This window comes from Benincasa hispida, chromosome 7 (assembly GCF_009727055.1).
Source record: "Benincasa hispida cultivar B227 chromosome 7, ASM972705v1, whole genome shotgun sequence".
NCBI lineage: Eukaryota > Viridiplantae > Streptophyta > Magnoliopsida > Cucurbitales > Cucurbitaceae > Benincasa > Benincasa hispida.
Window position 1 is genome coordinate 11,547,059 of NC_052355.1, and position 12,218 is coordinate 11,559,276.

Here is a 12,218-nt window from a genome sequence, read left to right on the forward strand (position 1 = left end):
AGATGAAAAGAAAGAAAATTTGAAACTTGTAGAGAGAGTAACAATGATGACTTTTTTGCTAATTTTGAGGATTGTAAAATGTGAAAAGTTGAAATAATTTTGGAGAAGATGAAGTATGAAAAGAGAGGGAAATAGAGTAAAAATCAAATTTTGATTTGGACAATTGAATTGATCAAAAAGTAAAATGGAAGGTAGTAATTGAAAGTGAAAAGGAAAAATATAAAATAAATATATACATTAAAAAAAAAGCATTTAAGAAAAATCCACCAAAACAATTTCTATATATATATATATTCCTTTTTTTAATTTATTTTTTCCTTAAAGTTGGTCACTTTCTATAGATATATATTTTTTTATTTTTCTTAATTTTCAACCAAAATAATTTCTTTTAAATCTTTTTTTAATAAAACTAAAATCCACCTAATGCAATTTTAAGCTCCACGTGTCAATCACTCTAGAGTTCTAGATGACACTCTCTAATTGGTCCAACTAAATGATTAGTTCGTCACGAGTATTTTTTCGTTACACTTCTTTTGGCCATATCTTTTTTATCTGAACTCCGATTTGGGTGATTAAAAAAGCATCGAAATCATTGTTCTGAGCTCTACACCATGAATTATTCAAAATAATAAAATTATAAATAAAATCAGATTTGCTATCATCAAAATATTAATTAACTAATTAATTAAAAATAATTAATTTGAGATTAAGAGCCAAAAAGCAACCACCCATCACTCTCATTTTATAGTTAGTTTTTCTACTTATTATTTTTTTTTGTTAATACTAATATATATTTATAATTCTGACAACCAAAATATATAGTATGAAGTTGACATTGTTATTTCTAAAGTGTTATGTGATTCTCTTCTCTTTTACTGTATATTTCTCTCATGTTTTGTTAAGTTCTTTTTTTCTTTTTTTTTTTAAAAAAAAACTACCAGATTTTTATAGTTGTACTAACAATATTATTTATTATTTATTTGTTTACGGAACAAAAAATTGTAAAAGGAGAGGAGACGGATATCCAAAAAAAAATATTTATTATGAAGTACAAAATACACGTTATTAATATTTGAACTATTTTAATTTTATTGCTTAGTAATGTATATAATGAAACATGTGTCATCAACATTAGATTAAGTCATCAACATTAGATTAAAATAATTAACTTAAATTAAACTATAAATCAAATTATATTAAATAATTGATCTGAGCTAGAAATGGAATGTCCTTCAAATTCTAAAAACGTTATGTCGGTATAATTGCCTTTTCCGTTTATGGTTATCGCTTCTTAATAAAAAGTTATTTTCCTTTTTTAATTTCATTTCATTTTTTTAATTAATAATAATGATTATTTATTAACCTAAAGTTTGATATGACATTGTGAAAATGAAACGGAAGTGGCTGTTGATTTTCCCTTCTCTCTTCATGAAACCAATATAATCATAGAATTAATGGCGCAAATTTTCGTTTGTGGTTATCCCTTCGACTTCTTAATAAAAAGTTATTTTCCTTTTTCATTTCATTGAATGAATTTTGTAATAATGATTATTTATTACCTAAAGTTTGATAGAACATTTTAAAAAAAAAATGATTGTGTGTTGTGAAAATTAAAATGTAACCGAAGTGGTTGTTCATCTTCCCTCCTTTTTCATTATAAAAAGGCATTTTATGCACATTTCCCTCTATCCAAGCAAACGTATTCACAAAGTATTTTAAAATAAGAGATGTGTGAGGTTTGTTTACACTCCTATTTTCTTGTTTGAATTTCTTGATCTTAAGGATATTTTGTAATTATTTTTGGTGTTGGGTTTTGATTTCAGAGAGTTGAAGTTCGTAATATGAATGTGGGAGAGAAGAATGTCGCAGTCACTGCCGTTTTTAAGATCCATATGCATTGCAATGGTTGTGCTGAGAAAGTGAAACGAGCAGCGAAGCATTTGGATGGTCAATTTTTGTTTCTTTTTAATTTGGCAATTTTAATTGCTAGTTTGGTCAAATATGATCTTGAATCAACTCCGATGATTTGCAGGTGTGAGTGATGTGAAAGTGGATCTTTCATCCAACAGACTCACCCTTACCGGAAAAGTAGACCCTGTCGTAATCAAAACCAAATTGGAGCAGAAGACCAAGAAAAAAATTGAAATCGTCTCTTCTCAGCCTATCGAAGATGCTGACGACCAGAACAAACCTGACGAAAAGACTGAGAAGAAGACCAACGAGAATATGGCCAACGAGGTAATGGTCATATGTCATTTTTAATTGGGTTGTAGCTTAGATCTGTGAATTAACCGTTAATTTTCTTTTCAATTTGTTTTTGGAAGATTGGATTATATTTTAGAGGCTGCATTCAAAAGATTAGGAAGACACTCATCAAATTCAAAGATGAAGAAATTCATGTTTCCTTCAAAAAATCAAAATTAATTGAAATCAATTTTACGGGAGTCAATGAGATTTCAATAGATGCTCAGAAGAATTTGATTACAGCAAAATGCAACATAGAAGGAAAAGACCATGTTGGCTACCTCAATGACAAGTCCAAGAGATCCGTCGAAGTAGTTCCTCTCAAGATAGGAGAAACCGCCTCTGCTGGAGACGACAAGAAAGAAAAANTCGAAGTAGTTCCTCTCAAGATAGGAGAAACCGCCTCTGCTGGAGACGACAAGAAAGAAAAAGAAACAAAATGCAGCATAGAAGGAAAAGACCATGTCGGCTACCTCAATGACAAGTTCAAGAGATCTATCGAAGTAGTTCCTCTCAAGATAGGAGAAACCGCCTCTGCTGGAGGTGACAAGAAAGAAAAAGAAGCTGGAGGAGGTGATGGTGGTGACAAAGCTTCCACCTCCGATTATTTTCACGGGGTTAAGATATGCAGCGATAAGAATCCAAATTCTTGTCCCATCATGTGACTAAACAAAATATATCCATGAAAATTCTTCATATATAAAGAAGAATAAGAAGAATTAGGTAGTTTTTCCTTTTTTTTTTTTATGTTAATTGTGTGATCTATCGGTCAACTAATGTGGTCGAAGCTAGTCTATCTATCTTACTATGTAAAAGGATGGCTAAGAGGGAGAATCAGTTTTAGAATATTCTACCCCTTTGCCAAATCTTGAATTTATATTATCATTGTTCTACCATCTTAAATTTCTCCATTAAAAGTGAAGAGAAAAAAAGTACCAAACAAGTAACGTTTTCAAAGCGTCGTGCTGACTTTTCAAGAAAGCTGGTGAGCTCTCTATTCTTTGCGGCGTAGAGGTAGCCATTATTGTCTTCTCTCCCAATGATAAGGTTTTTTGTTTCGGTCATCCCGATGTGGAAGGGCTTTTGGATCGATATCTGAACAAAAATTTATGGCCGCCGAAGCCAGTAGAGAGTTACATTCCTGTAGAAGAGTTTAATCGTGATTTCGCCGATGTCTCTTTGGAGTTTGAGATAGAGAAGAAGCGAGCAACGGAGTTGATTCGGGCGGCAGAGGATTCAAGGAAGAACGGCAGATTTTGGTGGCAGGAACCAGTGGAAGGCATGAGATTGGATGAGTTGAAGGTGTTCCGATCTGCATTGATGGATTTGAGAGCCAAAGTGGCAGAGAGAGTTGAGAAATTGACAGCGGCAAGAATTGGAGGGCTTCCTTTGCCTGCTCTTCCACCGCCGCCACAGTCGATGACATCGTCGTCGTTTCACCTTGCTGGAAATCAACTCCATTTGCCACTTTTTCAACCAACCGAAGTTGTCGTCGAAACAGGCACGGTGGCAGGAGTGTCTAGCGGAGTTCGACTTCCAATTCGAACATAGATCTAGGAAAAGTAACCAAGCGGCCGATGCTCTTAGTCGAAAGAGCGAACATGCGGCCCTATGCATGTTCGCCCGCCTACAAGCAAGTACGTTGAGTGCAACAGTACGAGAAACTGTCAAAACTCACTTGACAAACGACACAGTGGCGCAGGCCATCCTACAGTTGGCCAAAGAGGGGAAGACACGCCAGTTCTAGGTGGAAGATGATCTACTATACACCAAGGGCAATCGCCTCTACATCCCCAGATCCGGGGAGTTACGAAGGTCACTGATGAAGGAGTGCCACGACACACCGTGGGCAGGACATAATGGTTGGCAGAGGACTTATGCCCTTCTGAAACAAGGCTACTATTGGCCAAGCCTTCGGGACGATGTCATGCAATTTACCAAGACTTGCCTTGTCTGCCAACAAGATAAGGTCGAAAGGGCGAAATTAGCGGGTCTGCTGGAACCCCTACCTGCTGTCTCTTATACACATCTAGATGTGTATAAGAGACAGGTTCTCGCCTCCGAGACGATGTCATGCAATTTACCAAGACTTTCCTTGTCTGCCAACAAGATAAGGTCGAAAGGGCGAAATTAGCGGGTCTGCTGGAACCCCTACCTGTGCCCTCTAGACCATGGGAGAGCGTGTCTCTCGACTTCATCACCCATTTTCCCAAGGTCGGAGAGTTCGAATCGATCCTTGTTATCATCGACCGGTTCTCAAAATATGCCACTTTCATCCCAACGCCGAAGATGTGCACAGCCATGATAACTACCCAGCTGTTCTTCAAACACATTGTGAAATTATGGGGCATCCCCGCGAGCATTGTTAGCGATCGGGACGGAAGATTCACTGGGACATTTTGGACAGAATTGTTCAAAATATTGGGGTCAACACTGAATATCTCCTCTAACTATCATCCCCAAACTGACGGCTAGACGGAACGCTTCAACAGTATGCTCGAGGAATATCTGCGTCACTTTATCGACGCTAGGCAAAAGAACTGGATCCAGTTGTTAGATGTGGCTCAGTTCAGCTTCAATAGCCAGTAGAGTTCCGCGATCGAAAAGACGCCCTTCGAAGTGGTGTGCGGTAGACAACCACTCATGCCACACTTGGTGGACCACCATTTTTCTTCATTTTATTTACTCTTTCTTTATAATTTCTATTAGATTGTTTAATTTAACCTTCATCTTTGGTCTTACTTTTTATGTTGCAATGTTTTGTTAATGAACTTTGTAATATTAAGGAAGACTCAAAGATATTCATGTAAGGGAGAAAAAAATACATTTGTCAATTTTGTCAAGTTAAGCACAATGATGTTTTGAGTTTATATTTTTATTTTTTTATTTGTAATACATGGAGTTTAGGGTTTAGGGTGATTTTTAATTTTATATTTAATAAATAATAAGAATTTTGAAATGATCATTTAGAAAAAATAGTAAAAAATATGATTCTCTAGCTAAATACCTTTTAGATATGAAGACAATAAGATAAGATTGTGATTTTATTGTTTAGGGAATATCTTTTAAACCTTAAACAGTAAAATCACAGTCTTATCTTATTGTCTTCTTATCTAAAAGATATTTTAGCTAGAGAATCATATTTTTTACTATTTTTTTTAAATGATAATTTCAAAATTTTCTATATGCTACATACTTAATTCTTATTATTTATTAAATACAAAAATTAAAAATCATTCCCAGATTCCACAAATAATAAAGGAACATAATGGTGGTGGTTACATAATGGCGTGATTGTGTGTGAATATTATTGGGTTGTTTATTTTCTATATACAATTACAATTATTTAACTTAGTTAGACCTCCTGATCTTCCAAATATTAATTAGATCACTTTATCTTCCAAATATTTATTTAATTATAATAATTATAACATAATAGTTCATAGATATAAATTTTATTATAAAATATTATTGTTGATCTTTTCAAATATTCCATAACCAAAAAGTAAATGGTTAATTCTAGGATACCATCTTCCATTATTTGTAAATATTTATATAATTAAAGATGCAGTTGCAAACCAAATATCATTATTATTTTGTGTGTCAAATTGAAAATAGACTGTTTTAAGTTATATACAATCCTTTTTATTTTTTTTAATTTGATCATTTACTTTATTTTATAATTTAGATGGTTGTATTTCATTTTTGTTACTTGATAACTATATGTTTCTTATTTTTAATTTTAAATATATCCATTTCCTTTTTAAAAAGATGTTTATTGCATTGCAACTTTTTTTCCTTTAAATATTCTTCTAATTTTTTTTGAATACATAAAGAATTATTATCTTGTTTTGATTATATTTGAAATATATATATTAGCCCTTTCAAATTAAGAAACAAAAAATAAATGGTCTATTATAACTTACATCATGCCTTCCTTGCATTTAGAGAGAAACTCATTCTTAAGCAAAGAAGTGTGTTTTCTTTTTGTGCTAAATTAATTGATTCAAGTTATGTCAATTTTATAACTTCTTCTGCATTCATTTCATTTTAAAAATTAAATTGTTACATTGAATTGAATTGCATTTTTCTAGAGTCATTTTTATTTCATTTTGGACCACAATTTAAACCACAATAAACGTACATGGTGAAAAATCACATACCCATCAATTTTGAGGAAAGAATATTCAAAATAACTTAGGAAATAAAATAATAATATAATTTTCAACCATGCAATGCAAGGCTAATACTATCTAAAAGGGACTATAGAGGAGAAACATTTTGATTTTGCTTTTATGCTCCTTTATATGAAGATTAGGCTATCTTAGATATTTTCACATTTAAATTATATTAAATTAAATTAAGAAACTCCAAATCACGTTTAAAAAAATAAAAAAAAAAAGTCTCTCACTCACATTAATAAGAAAAAAATAAAAATAATAAACAGATCTATATAGTATCTAAATCTAAAATCGAAAAGGTACTAGGGAGAATATATATATATAACACTAAATTCCTTTTTAAGGAAAAAGAAAAAATCAACATCTCTAAATCACATTAAAAAAATTTGTAGACAAATCTCTCAATCACAATAAAATGATCTATCTATACTATCTAAAAAATTCTCTCAATCTATAATGTCTAAAAGAAGTTATATAAAACTTTCATTTTTCCCTTATGTCCCTTTTAGTTGATCGTTATAGAGTTATCTTAAGTAAATTTGCATTTCAATCATTAAATTAAACATTTTTTTGTTACCTAAATCCAAATTTAATGTGGTTTTAAAAAAATAAGAAAAAAAATTTGTACTATCTCTATCGAAAATCATCTAAAATATAAAAGGGACTAATAAAAAAAATTAAAATTTAACGTGATCTAGACAAATAAAAAAGTTGTACTCTATAACTTAATCTCAATCTAAAATGTAAAAGGGACTATGAAAACAATAATAATAAAATAAAAAAAAAAAAAATTAACGTGATTTACACAAAAATAAAAATAAAAATATAAATATATTATCTCTATCTAAACTCTATCTAGAATTTAAAATTTAGAATCTAATTTTTTTTTTAAAAAAAAAAATCTTCTGATTTTCTCTGTGAATAGCTAAATTAAACCTCTCATTTTTTACCTTTTCTTTTTTTCTTTTTTTTCCACCTCTCTAATTTCTTGTGATAAATTTTTATGTTATAGAATTATGGTTTTTTTTTTTTAATTTTTATTAATAGCAACATCTTCCGACATATGGTTTTTTTTTTTTTTTTTTTTTTTTTTTTTTTTTTTGAGAAATTTTGTTTGTAGCAATAGTTTTAGAAAGAAATATCACATTTATCTTTTTTTTTTCATTGTTTAATATATTTCCTCATTTTTAGTGATTATTCTTACTTTTGAAGATAAAGAAATTTGTCCAGGTTGAATCAATTCTTTTATTTTATTCTTGTATTTTACTGTTTTATGTTTTATGCCTTTGTAATTTTTTTTCCTTTGGTTTTAAACTTTTTAATTTTTGTAAACTCACAAGTTTAGTTTATGATAATTTACTATTTTTAATGCTTTTGGGCTGTTTTCACTTTACCCTTTTTTATTCGTTTTATAATTTTCAAACGAACTTTATAATCATCATTGCAAATCTACAAAATAATAAGTTTTAAGGATTTATGTCTACATAAAAGAATAATAATATTTTGGTTCAAATTAAAATTTTATCAAATCATCAAATATATTTTTTTAATTAAGAAAATTATCATGATCTTTTGTAAATCTTGGTTTAAATCAAAATTTCCAATTAAGAAATAATCAAATAATCACAATCAAAATATATATAAAAAAAAAAACTAATAGACAATTATCCCTAAAAAAGTTTGTTTTTTTTTCTGAAAACCAAAAGATAATGATCATCATTTTGTTTGGCAAAAAATCATGATTTTTTTAAAAATATTTTTTGGTTTAGATAAAAATTTAAATTAAAATATATCAAATCATTTAAATAAAAAATATAATTTTAACTTAAAAGACGGAGATTTGAATTAGAGGTTGTTGGTTTTATAAGTACAAATAAGTTATTACATTCTTTTTTTTCTTTTTGAAATAAAATAGGTTATTAGTTGGTAAAATTGGAATAATATTGTGATTTTTAAACTATTTATAAAAATATTGTTGTTTCAAAACAATTTAGAACAATATCATTTTTTTTTTTTAATTTAGTGTGTCGAGTTTTGTAAACTCGACAAAGGATGTCGAGTCTTCAAAGATCGAGAAGCCTAAGTCGAATTTTGAAGACTCGACTTCCATCCATTTTTTCCATTTTATTATTTTAATATTACAACTTTCTTTTTTATTTTATTATTTATTATATTCTACCTCACTCACTTTTGTTATTATTTTTTTTTATAACCATCTTATTAACTTAACTCTCAGAAATATTATATAAAATAATATATCATTCACGTTTTCTTCCATAATTTAAAAATAATTAAGTGTAAATTAAAATATTCATATTAATACAACTATTATCTCATTTATATAAAAGTAATTAAAAAAATCAATGTGTCCAACAAGGCGGACGTTCTCGATTTCGAGCTGATTGTCGTCGTCGACTTTGAACTTGATATTGCTATTTCTCTTGATGTTACTCCGGTACCTCTGCAGGCGCTTCATAATATAAATATTTACTATGCTCTCCATGATCGCGACCATGTCCATGCATGTATGAAAACGATAGACCATTCTCTGAATCATAATATCCTGAACCAAATACTGGCATCATCATCATTGGACTAACATAATCAGTTTGGCTATGCGTCTGTATCATAGGGGTAATTCTTCCACATTGTGCTTCTGGAAGAGATCGTTTATGTCCATGCATGTATGAAAACTCATCTTCTGCTTCTGGAAGAGATCGTTTATGTCAAGAAGCCCGAGGAACAATAGGTATGTTGTACATATAATGTATCTCCTCTATATAGCTCTAGTTGTCACTACATATAGCAAAAACCTTGTTCAGATCATTCGCAACATCATGGAGTCTACTGTTATTGGATCTCTGTGAATTATAAAAAAATTAAATAATATTTTAAAAAAATTTAAATTAAAAATAATTAGAAAATATTCATTTATTTACCAGATGACCCACAGCTACTTTCGGACGAGTAACGTAGCGCCTTAGTTGATGTAGTTTTGAGTGACATCCCTGTCAAACTGCTCAATAGAAATCCCCACTACAATAAACCTTTCACAATAGTGTCATCGCACTACCAAATGTGTAACTTTTTCTGATCAATTTCTAGTTCTTAAGTCAATGTCATGCAATAGGGTTTCAATATTACAAGGCGATGAGACATCATGTGGAAAACCGAATTGTCTCATCACTATCAAGAAGATGTCATTCACAATGTAAAAACATATGAGAGGACTTATCGTTCGCCATATGTTTTGATTATTAACATATATAGAGAAAAAACTACTGACATCAATATGTAAATATTATTGAATTTAATAACTACTAAAAAATTAACATGATAGATCTACTAAATATATATAAAAAAAATTAATAATAAATAAAAACTAAACTCACAAATTCAATAACGGTTTTACTTTTTTTCCCTCAAAGTGACAATGATGCCTCTTTTATTTGCTATTTGTTATCCGGCCACAAAAACTACTAAAAAAATAAAATATTATGAGAATATGGATCTTTAACTTATTTTTAATTTCTTTAAAGAAAAACTAAGAATTTTGTTGAGTGAATGTTACCTCTTTTTTGTTCTTTGTTTTCCACACAACAAGAAAAACTATAAAAAGAATATAATAGTATGCGAATAGGAAAAAAATTTACAATTATTTAAAAAAATTGAAACTTTGTATAGTAAATGTACAGACCTCACAAATTGATGGACGAATGTAGAGAAGAAAAAGATTTGGAACGAAAAAGGGAGAATGATTTTTTAGAAGTTTTCGAAGGAGAAGAAGATGGGCAACGCAATGAAGGCATAGAACAATGGAAGGCAAAGAGAAATTGTGATGTGAGAAGCTGAAGGTGGGGTTTAAAAGGTTGATGGTCGAGTTTTGAAAACTCGACCCACAAACTAATATACAAGCACTGGCTGACGGAGAGCGTTGGGAATTAAAGGATGGAAGAAAGGCAAGCATTGGGAAGATTAAAAGCACCTGACGAATCATCTGACGATGTGATGATTCGGTGTATTGAGTATTGAAAACTCGACAGTAGAAAGCTGAAGGTTGTCGAGGGTTAAAACCTCGACATGTGCTTTAATTAGGTCGAAGGTTCAACCCTCGACTTGTGCTTTAATTATTCCACAAATGAAGGGTTAGTTGATACTAGTTTGGTATCAAAGTATATGTTCTTGTAAACCAGAGGGTTGAGTTAGAAAAACCTGAGGTTTGAGTGTAGTAAAACCAGAGGGAAGTATGATATTAAAATGGTTTAAAGAGAAACCTAAGAGTTAGACAAAGAAGACTAAGACAAATAGCGGAAGTGGCAGGACCTAGCAGGCAACCGGAGCTGGAACTCACAACGCTTCTTGAAGATCTACCGAGGAAGGTAAGTATGAATTTAAGTTATTCTCATTTAAAGTTTTAGATAGAAAAGTTATTTTGTAGATAGTTTGGTTCAATGACTAGTTAAAAGATGGCTAGATAAGGTATCATTGGACAAACTAAGAAAAATGATATCAGAGTAGTGCAGTGGAAGTGTGGTAATAGACAAGGTTATAAGAGTTTGCAATAGAGGATGTTGTGAAACCTTAAAACCAGAGTTAGTTCGAGTAAATTTCGAAGACAAAAGTTTCTTAAAGGGGAAGTAAATGTGAAACCTAGATTTCCATTTTTTCTTACTTAAGCAGGTGATTAAGGAAATTAATTAAGTGAAAGTTAAATCCTATATAAAGGAAATTTCTAAGTGTTGAATAGATTTTCCTTGAGTAGTTTTGAGTTAATCCTTGAATGGTGAAATTTAGCTAAGTGTAGGGTCAAAAAGAACCCATGCGATAAGTGTTAGGAGATATTAATGAATAAGATGTGAAGGCAACCATGCATTTGTAAGGTTGAATGCATGATTGGCCGAAATATTGGCAAGAGGCGTTGCTAAGAGTTGCTCATGCGTTGGGTATTGGTGAGCAAAAGCAGATAAAGCGAGAGGCTAAATGCAAGGCACTGGGCAGACAATCATGTAGCAAATGAGCAGTGCTACACAAAGAGGTAGACGATCGTTTAGTAAGTGAGCAGCGCTACACAATGAGGTAAACGATTGTGTAGGCGGACGCTGGACGATCCTATAGCAAAGCGGGGAGCTACACGATGAGGTAGGCGATCGTGTAGGTGGGCGCTAGACGATCGTGTAGAAAAGTGGGGAATTACACGATGAGATTGGCGATGGCGCTAAACGATAGCACTAGACGATAGCGTTAAGCGTTAGATGATGATGCTAGGCGATGGCGTTATGCGATGGGCGTGTGCACTAGACGATAGTCGTGCTTTGCTAGACGATAAGCATTAGCGCTAAACGATGGAGGTAAACGATGCTCGCAGTAGCTAAGCAATAGGCTATACGCGATATCGTTGAGAGCGAGATTTTTTGCTAAACGATTGAACTACACGATAGGTTATTGGAGCTAGGCGATAGAAGCAGGAACTAAACGATGTGGCGGTGCTGAGGACTGCGTTACGTAAGATTGATAAACTCATCTGGACAAATGGCTGTATCGAGAAATGGGTAGACTTGAGTTAGTAGGAGATAGATGAATTAAGTTTCATGCAAAAGAAGTATTATGCATGAGGAGGACAACTAAAGTAGGTATGTGGCATGGAAGTAGGTGAATGTCAAGGGAGTAGGTGGTGGCAAAACATGGTACAAACACTTCAAGAGTATGAGGTGTCTTGCATTGGAGGCTTGGTAAAGATGAGAAGGATCATTTCCTTAGGCCTATAAATACCACCACAAGCCTTCTTTTGTGTAC

General features: G+C 31.6%; 1 pseudogene; it reads left to right on the plus strand.

The window, feature by feature from the left end:
* The first annotated feature begins 1,727 nt into the window (after window positions 1-1,727).
* Window positions 1,728-3,795, plus strand: LOC120080977 (annotated as a pseudogene).
* Window positions 3,796-12,218: the final 8,423 nt, after the last annotated feature.